The 16681-nt window shown below is 42.6% G+C and overlaps 1 protein-coding gene across 10 annotated transcripts in view; it reads left to right on the forward strand.

The window, feature by feature from the left end:
- The window catches only part of LOC106580711 (myocyte enhancer factor 2d), a 79527-nt gene that overhangs the window by 20553 nt on the left and 42293 nt on the right, over nt 1-16681 (forward strand). The window contains exon 1 of one of the 10 annotated variants that reach the window (XM_014162051.2): nt 1106-1406. The exons of the other annotated variants lie outside the window; for them this stretch is intronic. The gene's annotated coding sequence lies outside the window, so the exon portion shown is untranslated. Of the gene's footprint in view, nt 1-1105; nt 1407-16681 lie in introns of those variants that run through there. 10 annotated transcript variants of the gene reach the window in all.

A 16681-nucleotide genomic window follows, 5' to 3' on the forward strand; every position in this document is an offset into this window, starting at 1 on the left:
GGATCCCCTTATTAGGCTTTGGGCCAACACAATGTGTTCAACATGGAGAGCCCCAGTCTGCCTTGCTAGCACATAGATGATAAGAGGAGAGGAAGGGAAAAACCTGGAGAGGGGCAGCGAGATAAGGCCATTACCAATCACTGGTGTTTGTTGTGGAAGTAATTGTGTCCTCAAAGTGTCGTGTTGTGTTTAGGGCTGTTGTGCATTTTTCCCATCCATGTTCACATTTCTTCTCTGATACTCAAAGGGAGCCATTTCTTTTCCCTCCCTCAGATGTATCCATATGAGTTATTGCTTCAAGATGAGATTGCTCCTCGGAATTTCAACCCTTTGTTAACCAGTTGGGTTCTGGACATAGACGTGCCTTTACCAATAAAGATATTTGCTGTATTTTGTGGAAACTCAATGACACAACTGTCCAACAGACTCCTGGCCTCCCATTTCCCACACCCTCTCGAACCCCTCAGAGATTTGAAGGTCATGATAGGGCACAGCCTGAGATTTACTCCTTGGGAAGCGGAGTCATTCTTGAAAACAGACACAAATGACAACTTGTACATATAGGCATTACTTCTCAACTCTCGTGTAGATTTCTCCAGTTTTCCAGCTTTTAATTGGGCTTGATTGTGAGATTATAGCTAATCAAGTCAGAGCCTAATCAAGTCAGAGCCAGTTGTACCCTTGAAAGTTTTGCCTTCTTGCATGACACAATAGCAATTTTAGAGGCAAAATATGTGACTACACGCAACATGTGTAAAAGAAACGATAGGTCAAAAGACCATTTCAGAACATCTACAGATTTGGGGCTGCATAGATAAGCACTAGTCCGGTGTGCCCAACCTTTCAACAGCTGAGCATGTGTGAGGAGATGGTAGGGGGAGAGGGGCTGTTGGAACAAAAGGTATGTAGGGGCAGCTGCCACTGCACTTACAGCAGCTTGTGAATCTGAAGGGAGAATGTACACACACGTGTACAGGCCAGGGAATAGAGGGGGGGTATAGAGGATCTGATAAACTACACAGCCTGACTGCATATTAGGGCAAAGGGTGACCTGGGAAGAGTATGATAAGGGTTTGACCGAGGGGGGGGGGGGGGTTGACCAGGGGATAGAAGGGGAGTTGGTTGTCCAGAGGGAAAGCGAGCCTGGGGAGTGGGTCTCCAGTGTGAGGGGCTCTGCTGCAGTTGTCATTTCTACCAGTTGTGTGCAGGATGGACACACCACACTTTGTTTGGACCCCTGTCACTGGGAATATCCCTGAACTTTGACTTAGAATGCTCTGGGTGCCACTGTAACTGAGAGTCTTTTGGATTCAATTCAGAGTGCTTGCTGGTGCTTTCTGCTTTTTAAAGAGTCGTTTTAAACTTGCGCTTCTGTTTTTTGACTGCGGCCCACTGATCAGCCAAGGGTAAGGGCAACCAATACTGGCATTGCATTTTCATATAAGATTTGTTACTTCCTTACAACGTGACTTGTGCATTAACTCAAATGTTGCTCCAGCTAAATGCCTAATGAATTTTAACAGAAAAATGTCCCTCCTGAGCATAGTCTGAGGCCGCTCTAGCTTAAGTTCAAATGAAAAAAAGTTGTCTTGATGGAATAATATTACTGTAAGACTGTGCTTTCAGCATATTCTTTCACAGAACAGCCACACGTTCAGGGTAGTTACTGTGTTTTTATGTTTTGCTTTTGTGGTTTAGTAATCAGTATAGGAAGCTAGTGATGGCAGATGTCAAAGACTGTGAGGTGACTTACTGTGTGGCTTGTGCTTCACTGTCAGTTTCACTAACAGTTTCCACACTGGTGGTTTGGTAAAGCCAACTTTGAGTTCCCCACTTCTTCTACATCAGCTCATGTGGCTCAGTAGGCCTAAGTGACATATGGTTTATTTGATAGAGTTTTGGTAGCCAGTTTTCATCCAAGTGCCATCTACATACAGTAATAGCCTAAGGGTATGCTTTTTCACTTTGAGAGTTTTTAAATGTTAGCATTGTGCTAATATGCTATTAAATATGGCCTTACATGATTGTTTATTTTTGTCTGTTCTTTCGTGACTCGCATAACTGTGAGACGAATAACTCTTTCAAGCTACTGATCTGTGAAGTATGGTTAGTTAACTCCAATTTTCAACATTTCCATTGCAATTTGCTGCTCACTGCAAGGCTGTGTTTTCAGTAGGCGTTAGTGTCTCAAACTGAGAAGGAGTTGAGTTTTTCAAGACATGTCAATTCTACTTCCTTTAATTATATTCATGTAGCACGCTTAATAAAGTCACTGATCATATACTTTTGAGCAAAAGGCCTTGCTAATGATCATACAGCCTCAATAAATGCTCCTACAAAGAATAACAGCATGATGAGAAATCTTGTGAGAGTCACTGCAGGTGCATAGAAGATGTGCAGGATACAATGGAAGTAGGTTGAACTCTTCAAATGAGGTTAGTGAAAGAACCTTGGTTGTCTAACCAAAAATGTACAATTATTACACGTTTGGCAAACGCATTGCAAGCTCCTTCTATACTTAGAGTTGTGCAAAACACGGGTAATCTCCTGAAAACAACATCACAAGGTTTGTTGCGCCGTTGAGTATTTTCAGACTCATTATCATGTTTATGTCATAGAAACATGGTACGGTTTTATGTACATTAGCTTTAATTCACTAATGACTGTAGTCTTAAAAATAAACAAATGTGATATTATATAATGATAGATGGCGGTACTTAAGTGCCAGTCAACTATCTTGATCTTGTCTGGCTAGCTCTTTTGTGAGGCCTCATTGACAGAACATGTTCGACTGGTGACAACCAACGTTTGCACACACAGACCTGTGCACACACACCCTCTCCTCTAATGTCACATTGATGTCATCAGTGTTTTGTCTAGAGGGTGTTTTTCTGTCAGACCTTCAGCACTGGTTGGCCCTCATCTGATGCGAGGTGAAAAAAGGGATGTTTGGGGGAGGGGCATCCATTAGGTTTCTCTAACCGAAAGGCTGAAAATAAAGAGAAAGAGGATGGGTTGAGTGTTCCCATTAGACATATTGGGGGAAGAACCTGTGGAAAGCAGCAAGGGATACTTTAACCTAGGCACCTATTATTATTTTGTTCTGGCATGGCCTCACGAGCGTTCCAGGTGAATGGGAGCAGTTGCCAACTCCCAGGGCTGGGTGAGTGGGTGTGGTCCTGTTTGTCTGTGATGTCACCTGACAGGTCAAACCACATCGCCACAGGAATGGCGTGACGGAGACGAGCCTCTGTCAACAACAAACCTGACTACACCAGTCTTGTGGCCCTCTTTGTGCATATGAATGTGTGTGTTTGTGCACAGTTAAGTGAGAGTGCCTTCTGCGACAGACTTGTGTTTGTGATTCGTTGTGCACTACCGGTCAAAAGTTTTAGAACACCTACTCATTCAAGGGTTTTTCTTTATTTTTACTATTTTATACATTGTGGAATAATAGTGAAGACATCAAAACTATGAAATAACGCATATGGAATCATGTAGTAACCAAAAAAGAGTTAAAGAAATCAAAATATATTTGAGATTCTTCAAATAGCCACCTTTTGACTTGATAACAGCTTTACACACTCTTGGCATTCTCTCGAATCAAATTTTATTGGTCACATACACATGGTTAGCAGATGTTAATGCGAGTGTAACGAAATGCTTTTGCTTCTAAACTCAGCAAAAAAAGAAACGTCCTCTCACTGACAACTGCGTGTCAGCAAACTTAACATGTGTAAATATTTGTATGAACATAACAAGATTCAACAACCGAGACATAAACTGAACAAAAACTGTCAAGAGGGTCATGTCAGGATGAGCCTGCAGGAAGGGTACCACATGAGGGAGGAGGATGTCTTCCCTGTAACGCACAGTGTTGAGATTGCCTGCAATGACAACAAGCTCAGGCCGATGATGCTATGACACACCGCCCCAGACCATGACGGACCCTCCACCTCCAAATCGATCCCGCTCCAGAGTACAGGCCTCGGTGTAACACTCATTCCTTCAACGATAAACGCGAATCCGACCATCACCCCTGGTGAGACAAAACTGCAACTCGTCAGTGAAGAGCACTTTTTGCCAGTCCTGTCTGGTCCAGCAACGGTGGGTTTGTGCCCATAGGCGACGTTGTTGCCGGTGACGTCAGGTGAGGACCTGCCTTACAACAGGCCTACAAGCCCTCAATCCAGCCTCTCAGTCTATTGTGGACAGTCTGAGCACTGATGGAGGGATTGTGCGTTCCTGGTGTAACTCGGGCAGTTGTTGTTGCCATCCTGTATCTGTCCCGCAGGTGTGATGTTCAGATGTACCGATCCTGTGCAGGTGTTGTTACACTGCGAGGACGATCAGCTGTCGGTCCTGTCTCCCTGTAGCGCTGTCTTAGGCGTCTTACAGTACGGACATTGCAATTTATTGCCCTGGCCACATCTGCAGTCTTCATGCCTCCTTGCAGCATGCCTAAGGCATGTTCACACAGATGAGCAGGGAATCTGGGCATCTTTCTTTTGATGTTTTTCAGAGTCAGCAGAAAGGCCTCTTTTTTAGTGTCTCAAGTTTTCGTAACTGTGACCTTAATTGCCTACCGTTTGTAAGCTGTTAGTGTCTTAACGACCGTTCCACAGGTGTATGTTCATTAATTGTTTATGGTTCATTGAACAAGCTTGGGAAACAGTGATTAAACCCTTTACAATGAAGATCTGTGAAGTTATTTGGATTTTTACGAATTATCTTTGAAGGACGGTCCTGAAAAAGGGACATTTCTTTTTTTGCTGAGTTTAGTTCCGACAGTGCAGTAATATTTAACAAGTAATCTAACAATTCCCCAACAACTATCTAATATACACAAATCTAAAGGGGTGAATGAGAATATGTACATATAAGTATATGGATGAGCGATGGCCCGAGCGGCATAGGCAAGGTGCAATAGATGGTATAAAATACACTATATACATGTAATATGAGTAGGCAGCAGCCTCTCTGAGTTAGTGATTGCTGTTAAGCAGTCTGATGGCCTTGAGATTGAAAAACAGCTTCTATGTCTCAGTCCCAGCTTTGATGCACCTGTACTGACCTCGCCTTCTGGATGATAGCGGTGTGAACAAGCTGTGGCTCGGGTGGTTGTTGTCCTTGATGATCTTTTTGGCCTTCCTGTGACATCGGGTGCTTTAGGTGTTATGGAGGGCAGGTAGTTTGCCCCCGGTGATGCGTTGTGCAGACCGCACCACCCTCTGGAGAGCCTTGTGGTTGAGGGCGGTGCAGTTGCCATACCAGGCTCTGATACAGCCCGACAGGATGCTCTCGATTGTGCGTCTGTAAAAGTTCGTCAGGGTTTTGGGTGACAAGCCAAATTTCTTCAGCCTTCTGAGGTTGAAGAGGCGCTGTTGCGCCGCCTTCACCACACTCTGTGTGTGTGGACCATTTCAGTTTGTGATGTGTACGCCCAGGAACTTAAAACTTTCCACCTTCTCCGCTGCTGTCCCATCGATGTGGATAGGGGGGTGCTCACTCTGCTGTTTCCTGAAGTCCACGATCATCTCCTTTGTTTTGTTGTTAAATGAGAGGTTGTTTTCCTGACACCACACTCTGAGTGCCCTCACCTCAGCCAACTTCATGAGGTAGTCACATGGAATGCATTTCAATTAACAGGTGTGCCTTCTTAAAAATTAATTTGTGGAATTTCTTTCCTTCTTAATGCGTTTGAGCCAATCAGTTGTGTTGTGACAAGGTAGGGGTGGTATACAGAAGATGGTCATATTTGGTAAAAGACCAAGTCCATATTATGGCAAGAACAGCTCAAATAAGCAAAGAGAAACAACAGTCCATCAATACTTTAAGACATAAAGGTCAGTCAATGCGGAACATTTCAAGAACTTTGAACGTTTCTTCAAGTGCAGTCGCAAAAACCATCAAGTGCTATGATGAAACTGTCTCTCATTAAGACCGCCACAGGAAAAGAAGACCCAGAGTTACCTCTGCTGCAGAGGATAAGTTCATTAGTTACCAGCCTCAGAAATTGCAGCCCAAATAAATGCTTCACAGAGTTCAAGTAACAGACACATCTCAACATCAACTGTTCAGAGGAGACTGTGTAAATCAGGCCTTCATGGTCGAATTGCTGCAAAGAAACCACTACTAAAGGACACCAATAAGAAGGGACTTGCTTGGGCCAAGAAATACGAGCAATGGTCATTTAGACCGGTGGAAATTTGTCCTTTGGTCTGGAGTCCAAATTCAAGATTTTTGTTTCCAACCGCTGTGTCTTTGTGAGACGCAGTTTAGGTGAACGGAGGATCTCCGCATGTGTATTTTCCACCGTAAAGCATGGAGGAGGAGGTGTTATGATGTGGGGGTGCTTTTCTGGTGACATTGTCTGATTTATTTAGAATTCAAGGCACACTTAACCAGCATGGCTACCACATCATTCTGAAGTGATACGCCATCTCATCTGGTTTGGGCTTAGTGGGACTATCATTTGCTTTTCAACAGGACAATGACCCAACACACCTCCAGGCTGTGTAAGGGCTATTTGACCAAGAAGGAGAGTGATGGAGTGCTGCATCAGATGACCCGGCCTCCACAAGGTGGTTTGGGATGAGTTGGACCGCAGAGTGAAGGAAAAGCAGCCAACAAGTGCTCAGAATATGTGGGAACTACTTTAAAGACTGTTGGAAAATAATTCCAGGTGAAGCTGGTTGAGAGAATACCAAGAGTGTGTCAAAGGGTGACTGACTGCTTTGAAGAATCAAAAAGATATTTTGATTTGTTTAACACTTTTTTTGGTTATTACATTATTCCATATGTGTTATTTCATAGTTTTGATGTCTTCACTATTATTCTACAATGTAGAAAATAGTACAAATAAATAAAAACCCTGGAATGAGTAGGTGTTTGAAAACTTTTGACCGGCAGTGTATGTGTAGTGACGGTAGTTCCGTGGCAGTTGGGTGCTTTGACGATGTCTTTGTGTGTGTGTGTGTGTGTGTGTGTGTGTGTGTGTGTGTGTGTGTGTGTGTGTGTGTGTGTGTGTGTGTGTGTGTGTGTGTGTGTGTGTGTGTGTGTGTGTGTGTGTTGTTGGGGTAGACTGCAGTATTGACAAGACTGGCAGCGGGGGCGTGATTCACGAGCCGAGTAGCGCAGATCTATTTACCGCCCATCCCAAACCTGTCCAACCTCCTCCAATTTCCCAACCCTTTCTAGAAGTGCTGCTCTTGCACTGCAGCTACCCCCTCACCAAAAACCCACTCTACGATTGGTGAAGAGGAGGAGGGGGGTTGGATCATATTCCACTGCCAGTGTTGGCAGCATGCACACAGGCACAAGCCCAGTCACAAGCCAAACAGCAAACCCAGGTCCAGCCCCCATCCTTCCTTCCTCTCCTCAAAAGAATCCAAGCCCACCACCATACATTTCTCCACCATATCACTCACACAGATTCACCTTCACACTGAATACTTCGGTTAATAAGGCACAATGCACACCCGTCTAACCAAACAAGCGGTCAGTCAACAGGCAGAGTGGAGCGGGCCAGCCGAGCGGAATGGCTGTGCTGGAACATGAGGCAACAGGCTGTAAATATCCCACAGCTGGTGCTGGGACTACAGCCTAAGGTTGGGGTGAAAGCACAGAGTCCCACTGGGCAGGATGAGAGAGAGATCAGTAGCTAGTTACTGCCTGTGTTTGCAGATACGTCTTCCCCAATGAAAGGCTAACTAATCAGACTCCTGCCCCTCTGTTCAGGTGGCTTCCATGCCTCAGGTGTGGATTGCAATGATTATACGCAATACCGTGGTGGCACTCTGGTTTGATTGAATTAAATTCGATTCTGAGTAGCAATTTCATTTGTATGGAGCAGCCAGACTGTCAGCGTTCATACAGGGAGAAGGGATTTTACCTTTACCCTAGCTAGGGTGACCATGGTGATACTGAATATAAGTATTGATTTGCCTGGACCACAAACTGAGAGAGAGATCTGTCTTGTTGATAGCCTCCCCAGAGCCCGTAGTCCCATGCAACCAGAGAGGGGAGATTCTGGCTGCTCCCAATGAAACCTGAGTCCTCAGCAGAGCTGTAGGTGACTCCCCTGATATTGGTGATGTCTGCCAACAAGGCAGCGTAAGCATATACACAGCGAAGCTTGTAACTGCTCTCAAACAAATCTGGATACATAAAACAAAACCATGAATTAGCTGCCAATGAGAGGTAATTTAATTGTAAATGTTAGTTTTCTCCTGATATTGGTGTAAGTAACAGTTTCCTAACTATGGTATAGCTGTGTTTGTTATGAGCAGACTGTTGTCAGTCCTGGTAGGCTCTGTTGCTGAGTGGGAAAGGTGATGGATTTCTCAGCAGTGCTTTGGCCTGACTCCAGCAGCCTCCACCTCTGACTGTTGTCTCTGCACCCCAGGGTGCTCTGATCCAACTTACAAAGAGATATGTGTGTGTGTGTGTGTGTGTGTGTGTGTGTGTGTGTGTGTGTGTGTGTGTGTGTGTGTGTGTGTGTGTGTGTGTGTGTGTGTGTGTGTGTGTGTGTGTGTGTGTGTGTGTGTGTGTGTGTGTGTGTGTGTGTGTGTACATACATACATACATGCATGCATGCATACATGCATGCATACATACACAATTGACAGCTTGACACGTATAGCCGACTACACAGACAGGCTGACACACAGTCATACATACACGTATATACAGTATGCATTGACAGAAGGACATACACAAAACCTCTCCAACACAAATGTGCTCTGCTGCTGTGGCATGCAATTGTCGTTTGTGCTATATGTTATGACTCAGTCGTGACCCCTGTGCCTCTGCACTGTAGGCTATGACAAATGATGCAGGATGGATAAGGTGGTGGCAACTCTATGCGACACTGTGGCTCCTACTGTGTTGCACCACCTTGTAGCCAATGACTCTGCTCCCTCATAGGCTGAATAGGAGGTGGTCCTCTGAAATGGTTGAAAGAACAGCAACAGATGTTCTGAATTTACACATAAATGATGCACCATTCTTTTATGGATTATTCTGTCGTGAGTGCCTTACGGTTCTGACCTTACATGCAAAGATCAAAGATCTTCCCCATGTAGTGTAGCTGTTGATGGTATACTGCACACTAAAATATCTTCAACAATACAGATAAAAATTGCATATATTTTAGGGGTTTCCTCAGGGCTCAATGCAAGGACCACTGCAGAATTGCTTTTATCAGTGTTAATCTGTTCCTTGTAAAAGTGTCTCACACTCCCTAGTTCAGTCAGTCAGTAGACACTCTCCAGGCCCTCTGCCTTCAATGTGAGAAGAGAGATTCTACCTGACATCAGACATGGGAGGCTGACTCCCGCAGCATGAAGGGTAAAAGGTCGAGGTTTGAACACCCGGGCAGATAAAGCAGCCTTTTCATGTGTGACCGGCCCGCAGCCCAAAACAAATCCCACTGACCGCTGCCTTTGAACTGTAGACCAATGTTCCTATGGCAGGAGTAGTGCTCTGCTCACTCACTAGTCCTCTACTATTTGAGTGTATAACATAAAACTCAAAAGTGTTTTCTGTTTTAGTTTGAGTATTTTCAGTATAAACCTGTTACTTCTACAGTCTTTGGAAAATATAACAACCCCCTCCAGAGTTTCTCTTCTTTGCTAGTATATAATGGGCATTTACATCTAAAAGGACCCATGAGCACACACATGTGAAGTTCATAGGAGCATGTCAAATTGGGTGTCAAATGAAATGTTTTACAAATGAAGGCATATATACATTTTGCAACGATTTTCCATCCAAAAAATGTGGAATAAGGAAAGGCTTTCATTTCTGGTCAAACATATGGAAAAAAGGGTCTTGGACAACATTGACCAGAAAAATGATTGAAAGGTATTAGATTTACATCAAAACACAATAATGTTGAAGTAAAGACCCCTGCCAACTAATATCAACACTTGAGAAAGTCTTCACACCCATTGACTTTTTACACATTTGTTACGGCCTGAATTTTAAATGTATTAAATGTGGATTGTGTGTCACTGGCCTACACACAATACCCCATAATGGCAAAGTGGAATTATGTCTTAGAAATGTTTAATCCCTTTGTTATGGCACGCCTAAATTAATTCAGAAGTAAAGATTAGCTTAAGTTGCATGGACTCACTCTTTGTGCAATAATAGTGTTTTAAGATGATTAAAAATAATGTTTTTTAACATGATTACCCCACACATACCCCACACATACTGTAAGGTCCCTCAGTCGAGCAGTGAATTTCAGACACAGATTCAACCACAAAGACCAGGGACGTTTTCCAATGCCCCGTAAAGAAGGGCACCAATTGTTAGATGGAAAAAAGTAAAGCCGACCATTGAATATCCCTTTGAGCATGGCGAAGTTATTAATTACACTTTGGATCGTGTATCAATACACCCAATCACTACAAAGATACAGGCGTCCTTCCTAACTCTGTTGCCGGAGAGGAAGGAAACCACTCAGGGATTTCACCATGAGGCAAATGGTGACTTTAAAACAGTTTGTTTTAATGGCTGTGGTAGGAGAAAACTGAGGATGGATCAACAACGTTGTAGTTACTCCGCAATACTAACCTAAATTACAGAGTGAAAAGAAGGAAGACAGTGCCATATTGCAAAGAAATGAACTTTATGTCCTGCATACAAAGCGTTATGTTTGGGGCAAATCCAACACAAAAATCACTGAGTACCACTCTTCATACTTTCAAGCATAGTGGTGGCTGCATCATTTTATGGGTATACTTGTCATTGGCAAGGCTAAGGAGTTTTTTATGATAAAAATAAACATATAGAGCTAAGCACAAACAAAATCCTAGAGGAAAACCTGCTTCAGTCTTATGGCTTGGGGGTAGAAGCGGTTAAGGAGCCTTTTGGTCCTAGACTTGGCGCTCCGGTACGGCTTATCGTGCAGTAGCAGAGAGAACAGTCTATGACTTGGGTGTCTGGAGTCTTTGACAATTTCTTTGGGCCTTCCTCTGACACCTCCTATTATATAGGTCCTGGATGTCAGGTAGCTTGGCCCCAGTGATGTACTGGGCCATACGCAATACCCTCTGTAGCGCCTTAAGGTAAGATGCCAAGCAGTTGCCATACCAGGCGGTGATGCAACCGGTCAGGGTGCTCTCGACGGTGCAGCTGTAGAACCTTTTGATGATCTGGGGACCAATGCCAAATCTTCTCAGTCTCCTGAAGGGGAAAAGGTGTTGTCGTGCCCTCTTCACAACTGTCTTGGTGTGTTTGGACTATAATAGTTTGTTGGTGATGTGGACAACAAGGAACTTGAAACATCTCGACCCGCTCCACTTCAGCCCTGTCGATGTGAATGGGGGCCTGTAGTCCTATAGTCCACGATCAGCTCCTTTGTTTTGCTCACATTGAGGGAGCGGTTGTTGTCCTGGCACCACACTGCCAGGTCTCTGACCTCCTCCCTATAGGCTGTCTCATTGTTGTCGGTGATCAGGTCTACCACTGTAAGCAAACTTAATGATGGTGTTGGGGTTGTGCTTGGCCACACAGTCGTGGGTGAACTGGGAGTGAAGGAGGGGACTAAGCACACACCCCTGAGAGGCCCCAGTGTTGAGGATCAGCATGGCAGATGCGTTGTTGCCTACCCTTACCAGCTGGGGGTGACCCGTCATGAAGTCCAGGATCCAGTTGCAGAGGGAGGTGTTTAGTCCCAGGGTCCTTAGCTTTGTGGGCACTATGGTGTTGAACGCTGAGCTTTAGTCAATGAACTCACATAGGTGTTCCTTTTGTCCAGATGGGAAAGGGCAGTGTGGCGTGCGATTGAGATTGCGTCATCTGTGGATCTGTTGGGGTGGTATGCAAAATGGAGTTCGTCTGGGGTTTCCGGCATGATGGTGTTGATGTGAGCCATGACCAGCCTTTCAAAGTACTTCATGGCTACCGACGTGAGTGCAACAGGGCGGAAATCTTTTAGGCAGGTTACCTTCGCTTTCTTAGGCAGGTTACCTTCGCTTTCATCCCAAAAACCTTTTACGCGATGTGTCTGACGCAACAGATCAGAACGTTTAGCTTAAAATGTTGCTCAACTATTAGGCTATTTCTTCACATTATAAGCGCAGCAATGCGCACATGGTAGTAGGCTATAAGCGCATATGTTCAATTAGCGGAAAGCACCATTATCAAAAGTGATTGCAAATGCAATTATGCATGTAATGCTTTTATTATAAAGGTGAGTTTTATGGTGAAAATGATCTTCCCCACATTTGAAACTCACGTGCTGCTTATGTATGCCAGTTAGGCTCTACACCCCTTGTGATTCAAACCTTATTAAAACATATAGGTCCATGTGCTAGGCTACATGAGGTGTGCGACTATGATTCGAAAATGGCACAAAAAAAAGCTATTGTTTCTTATGCTCGGCATCATTCACAAGTGTTAATATATAATTCACAAGTGATAGGCTAATATTGTCACCCATCAGGCTATTCTTGATTTAATCTTGTCTTTACATATACTAAATAATATATGTGTGAAATTTGTTTTGATTTAGAATGGACTATTATCATGCACCTGTATCGAACCGGGGGCAGTGGGAAAAATTATATCTATGCACTTAAATAGCGAATGGAGGGCGCTTTTCTCCGTGGTTTATTTTCATGCCAGCCAGGTGGGCTATAATCCTGTTGTAAATATAAGCAATGTGCTTAATATTAAGAAAGTTGAGAAATAAGTATAGTAAACCTAGCCTATAGAAAGCTGATCCTCCTCTTTTTTAGTAGAGGCCATCATTGATGACAGTGTGATTAGAGGGACAATAGAGTACTGAGTACCAGGCAGTTAGCAAGTTTGGTAGGCTACTAATGACCATTAGCACAATCAGAGCTTGGAGAAGCCTAATTACCGTGACTAAACGGTCACATGGAATTTGCCTGCCTTCATGACTCGTGACCACCGGTGTGGCGGTAACACGGTTACCGCAACAGCCCTACTTGTGCCTTGAAATTCCGTTACCAAAAACCCTCGTATCTTGAAGATATGTTCTTATTTATCTCCCTCATGAGGAGGGAGGATAATGAAAGTTCACAAAAGTAACAAGTAAAGGAAGACCAACCAAATAGTTGTAGTGTTTTTACTAATATCAAGTTTGTTAATTAATTATTAAGTGATTGAAACTCGTAATTCTGTTACCAAATCATTAATCGAATTACTGAAAAATCTGTAAGGGAATTGCTGCAATTGAATTGCCGACAATGGGAAATCATAGTAGTCACAAACCACAGTTGGGTCACCTGCTACTGTCCTCCCTTCCACTGGTATACTGTTATGTTCAGCTCATAACTGCTTTTTCTCTTTCTGTCATCTGGTGGTCAAAGCAACGCTGTAAAAACAGTCTCGACAACCTCTACCTCCTCACTCTCCAATTCAATTCAATTTCAATTTAAGGGGCTTTATTGGCATGGGAAACATATGTTTACATTGCCAAAGCAAGTGAAATAAACAAAAGTGAAATAAACAATAAAATATTAACAGTAAACATTACACTCACAAAAGTTCCAAAAGAATAAAGGCATTTCAAATATCATATTATGTCTATATACAGTGTTGTAATGATGTACAAAAGGGAAAATAAATAAACATAAATATAGGTTGTATTTACAATGGTGTTTGTTCTTCACTGGTTTCCCTTTTCATGTGGCAACAAGTCACAAATCTTGCTACTGTGATTGCACACTGGTATTTCACTTAATAGATATGGGAGTTTATCAAAATTGTGTGTTTTCGGATTCTTTGTGGGTCTGTGTAATCTGAGGGAAATATGTGTCTCTAATATGGTCATACATTTGGCAGGAGGTTAGGAAGTGCAGCTCAGTTTCCACCTAATTTTGTGGGCAGTGTGCACATACCCTGTCTTCTCTTGAGAGCCAGGTCTGCCTTCAGCGGCCTTTCTCAATAGCAAGGCTATGCTCACTGAGTCTGTACATAGTCAAAGATTCCCTTAATTTTGTGTCAGTCACTGTGGTCAGGTATTCTGTCACTGTGTACTCTCTGTTTAGGGCCAAATAGCATTCTAGTTTGCTCTGTTTTTTTGTTAATTCTTTCCAATGTGTCAAGTAATTATCTTTTTGTTTTCTTATGATTTGGTTGGGCCTAATTGTGTTGCTGGACCAGCAGTGCTTAGGGGACTCTTCTCCAGGTTCATCTCTCTGTAGGTGATGGCTTTGTTATGGAATGTTTGGGAATCGCTTCCTTTTAGGTGGTTGTAGTATTGAACGTCTCTTTTCTGGTTTTTGATAATTAGCGGGTATTGACCTAATTCTGCTCTGCATGCATTATTTGTTGTTTTACGTTGTACATGGAGGATATTTTTGCAGAATTCTGCATGCAGTCTCAATTTGGTGTTTGTCCCATTTTGTGAATTCTTGGTTGGTAAGTGGATCCCAGACCTCACTAACATAAAGGGCAATGAGTTCTAGAACTGATTCAAGTGTTTTTTTTACAGATCCTAATTGGTATGTCGAATTTTATGTTCCTTTTGATGGCATAGAAGGCTCTTCTTGCCTCTCTCTCCTCTCTCTCTCGTTAATGTCACCTCTCCCGGTTCTTACTGACACCAACCCTCTTTCCATTTACTGTAACAAGCATCCTCACCCACTGGGCACTGACCAACATCGCACATCCATGTAGGTTGAAATTTGGTCAGTCCGCCCTGGCCGGACCAAATTTGTACCAATGATAGAAGTCTATGTTTCACAAGTTTGGACAGTAGAGTAAAGTAGTACAGTACACTAGTAAAGTACAGTATAATTGAATGTACTATACTGAACATATCTACTTTACTGTGCTCTGCTGTACTGTACTCGACTCTACTGTGATGTCCAATCTTGTGAAACATAGACGTCTATGATTGTTTCAGATTTGGTCTGGTCCGGACCAACCAAATGTGGTCTTGTTTGGGGGCGGAGCTCATTACAATAATACCCAGTGTGTAGAATAATACCCAAAAGAAGGATGTTGCATATTTCTACGTTTTTTTGTGTACCTATTCAGGATACATCACCATGAAGAGAATTATATTAATAGCCATAATTATGCATTTCTATATAGTACAGATCAGGGACTCATGATGTAATTCTGTTACCGTAACTCTGTTACCAGATGTAAATTCACTTCACCTACTGTAGTTCAATAACCAAAATATTATTTTTCAAACTAAAGGTGTCGAATGTTCTTTCTGCAGACATATTTTAATCTTAATTAGAGCAGATATTTACGTTTTTCTAAAATGTGGTCATATAAAAAACTGAGGGAGATTTTACAGTAATTATGTTACCAAATTTGCATCTGCACAGTTCTTCCAGTAAATGTGTTTTTGTGAAATGTTCTGTGTAAATTGTTCAAAGTAGTCCTTGTGCATTGAGTTGTATGCTTTGTTAAACTTTGAAATCAATTGTTTTTGTTGAAAATGTATGTCAAAGTTAAAAAGCGTCAAAGCGTAATTCCATTGCCGCGGAAATGCCCTAATACAACCCCCTCCATATTTTCCATGTAAAAGGAGAGCTGACGCTACCTCTAGTTCTTCTGTTAGGGCTTTATTTTTAAGAGAACAACTATGACATGCATAACACCCTTTTCTCAGACTTCTCCCATTGTCCTGCCTCCAAGCCAAATACGTAGTGAATAATTCATGGAGAATGCATTGCCATAGTGAAGGCAATTGCATCAACTAAAAGCAAATGTGTGGTACGTGCACACACCGACACACAGAACCCATTCTATTACGTCATTGTTTTGTTTTTTATGGTAATGGAAGCAGAGCAGGCATTAATCAGGGGGTGGTTTTACTATTCTCTCAGGTAAACAATGGGTGATGTAGTGTTGAAACTGCACTCAAGGCTTTCCAGATGCACTCTCTCTAATGCAATGACTCGGCTCCCACTGTAATGCTGGTGTGTGTGTGTGAACAGTACACAGTCTGGATGTATATATAGAGAGCTATTTTTAAGGCTGAACCACAAATAGTAGTAGTAGTGGGGCTTAATTAAAATGGTCCATGCCTCTGTTGCCATTCCCGGGTTGCTGTCTGCTCGTTCGTTCATTCATTCATGAATTCATATGTTCACATGTACTCTGCACTCTCTCATTTGCCCCCTCTCTTTTTGTTGTTAGAAATTGCTGTACATTGCAAAAAATAAATAATTAAACCCTGTTTAGTTAAAGGGGCAATCTGCAGTTGCTGTACCCACTTTTGAACTAATTAAAATAATGATATTTACTTAATGATTCTTAAAAGAATATAACTTTAGAAATGCCTCATGAGCTTAGTTCAACTGTCACACCCCAAAATAAAAGCTTGTTTTTACTCCAATGTTTGTAAACATTATAAATATAAACAAACACTATATAGCCTCAAAACATAGTTAAAACGATAATTTAGATTCTTATAGATGGTCGGTCCATAGCTCTTTCTATGAATTTGAGAGTGGTTACATTTTTCCAGTCCCATCCCTCAGCTTTTTACCAAAACAGAGATGGGGTGGCCAGCTTTGTTATTAATTCAACTGCAGAGTTGACCTTGACTTTTCTGTCTTCAATTAAATATTAATTTTTAAATACACGTATTTTCCTTATATTAAAGGAACACAGTGTGTTATCTAACATGGAACTGTGCCAAATTACCACAGTTTAGATAACAAAACCTAGTGGT

The sequence above is a fragment of the Salmo salar genome, chromosome ssa02 (assembly GCF_905237065.1).
Source record: "Salmo salar chromosome ssa02, Ssal_v3.1, whole genome shotgun sequence".
In the NCBI taxonomy this organism is placed as follows: domain Eukaryota; kingdom Metazoa; phylum Chordata; class Actinopteri; order Salmoniformes; family Salmonidae; genus Salmo; species Salmo salar.